This window comes from Octopus bimaculoides, chromosome 10, assembly GCF_001194135.2.
Source record: "Octopus bimaculoides isolate UCB-OBI-ISO-001 chromosome 10, ASM119413v2, whole genome shotgun sequence".
NCBI classification, from domain to species: Eukaryota; Metazoa; Mollusca; class Cephalopoda; order Octopoda; family Octopodidae; genus Octopus; species Octopus bimaculoides.
Window position 1 is genome coordinate 69359260 of NC_068990.1, and position 2434 is coordinate 69361693.

General features: G+C 36.0%; 1 protein-coding gene and 1 long non-coding RNA gene across 2 annotated transcripts in view; one reads left to right on the forward strand and one right to left on the reverse strand.

The window, feature by feature from the left end:
• The window catches only part of LOC128248917 (uncharacterized), a 21999-nt gene extending 20535 nt beyond the window's left edge, over positions 1-1464 (reverse strand). Inside the window, exon 1 of the long non-coding RNA XR_008265068.1 lies at positions 1144-1464. This is a non-coding gene — a long non-coding RNA (uncharacterized LOC128248917). The remainder of the gene's footprint in view (positions 1-1143) is intronic.
• LOC106867517 (epidermal growth factor receptor) overlaps positions 1-2434 on the forward strand; it is a 176887-nt gene that overhangs the window by 38956 nt on the left and 135497 nt on the right. The window lies entirely within an intron of this gene.

A 2434-nucleotide genomic window follows, 5' to 3' on the forward strand; every position in this document is an offset into this window, starting at 1 on the left:
AAATTCCTCTCCCAACTATCGGAATAATTTTTTATATTTTTTTCTTCACAAATCCTAATATAATCAGTATCTACACTGTTTGATACGTATTTGTAGAAAATTACATTAAAAAATTCAAATTTTTTCTAGAAGTTATAAGGAAACAAAGTAAGGTGGGGGGGGGGGACACATTTGTGTACGTATGCCATACTCTTGAGGTTCGTACTTTTTTCAACAAATTCATTAGGTACTCTACAAGATATAAAACAGGTTTTAATGATATTTATATGTTTTAACTAAAGTCATTCTGGCTACTTATAATTCCTTTTATTCAACGCACGCACAGTTGTTTTATTTATTTATTCTGGAGGAAGGGGCATAGTCAATGACTTTTGCAGACCCCCGGCCCAAGACCAGCGAGATTGTCATTAATATTCTGTTTAAGAAGATGCAGGTCAGTCCCCATTTGCAACAAAGACGAGAAGAGATTTCAGAGCATCGATGCTCTGAGAAAGAAGGATTTGTTACACTGATTAGTGCGAAGAGGCACTAGCATAGCCCGAGTGTGTGCCGCCCGGGGAGGCCCTTCTGTTTACCAGCTCCGGACCCCACAAAAAACACATATTACCCACAGCTGACCCAAAATTGCCGCCCGGGGCAGACCACTCCCCCCACCCACCTTGCTATCCAATCTTTTGTTGACATATTTCTGATGAAATACGTGGCGAAGGTAAAGAATATGCATACCCGGTGTTTGGGGTTAGGGTTTTCGTTACGCCGAAACGGGTGGTGTGCATATACTTTACCTCTGCCGAAATATGTTGCCTTTGTTTCAATTAATTTTGAAAATAATGAAAAATTTAGGACTGTCAAGTTGATGCTTGTAACAATGTGTAATTTTGATAGGTTTAAATTTAGATACATAAACACGAACATAAAATAGTACATTACATGCATACACACATACGTGTGTATATACATATATACTACATACACTGAGAATGTAGCAATTACATTTACAAAAACAGTTTTTTTCTGTTTGTAAATCGACAAACAGGAGGGTAGATATTCCAGTATCAATTCAATTTTGCTTTCTGTGCCGAATTGACACTTAAAGCTCATCAGCTAGACTTACTTCTTAAATATCTTTAAAAATATATTTACCTTTCCGTGCGCGTTTTTTCAGCTGAAGGCCCCGCGACTTCCAAACGAATATTAGTGAGCAAATATAAATTCGAAATGGATATGTTTGTTAAGCCACTTTATCATAGTTTTTTTTTTTTTTTAAGATAATGATAACTTCTTTGAATTTTGAATTCATATTTGCTCACTAATGTTCGTTTGGAAGTTGCGGGTCCTTTAGCTGAACAAACGCGCACGGAAAGATAAATATATTTTTATATATACTACATGTATACATACGTACTCACATATAAACATACGTACGTACGTTCATACATACGTTCTTATGTACGAACGTATACATACAGCCGATATAAAGATCATCTGTTTCTTTTAGCAAACGTACGCTCACACTCATATATGCACACTCAAAAACACACAAACGCATATACATGTATAATCAAACACAATACCATACACATGCAGACACGTATAAATAATCAAATACAACGCCACACGCATTTCAAACACACACACAGTGACGTTTGCGCTTACCCAAGTAAATGAGTAACCTGACATAATGCCACACACACACACACATATATATACACACACATATACATATAGACACGCATTTTCTCAATTGCAACGCCACATGCATACTCAAACACACATGTACTCACAAATACCTCACTTTTACTCAAACGTTTATTCAAACACGTCCACACGCACACTCTAAACAACTGGGCGCGTATACACTCTCACACATAAACAAATGACGTCTGCTTCTCCCCAGCAACATAACTGAAAGCAACATAAAAGAAAGCCGTGTCTGCTGTAGAAATATCAAACGGCGATTCTGATCAGTTTTTCACTTTCTTGGCTACAAAATGAAGAGATACCCAGTAAAATCGCTTTTCCAATATTTCTCAGCCAAAACATTTTTTGTTCTTCTTTTGTATGATTTCATCGTCTGGTGGTCGAAATTCCACGAGGTTTGTTCTCTGTCCAAAAATGTCCATTTTATTGTTCTCTCTGCTGCCATTTTACTCTCCCTCTCTCTCTCTCTCTTGCTTGGCTTCTGTCGATTTTATATTTAACTTTCTGCTTGATTTTCTATTATTTTTCTTTCTGTATACCTGTCTTTATTCTGTTTTTACTTTATTTTGAATTTTTTCTTCCTGTTTAATTATTTGTCTATATACTTTAGTCTCTGCCTTATTTGACTTTCTGTCCATTTATCTTTCACTTGTCTCTGTGGAGATATATGTTATTTGCTTATCTCGTTTTTATTTGTTTGTGTTCATTAGTCTTATCTCTATCCTCTCTCTCT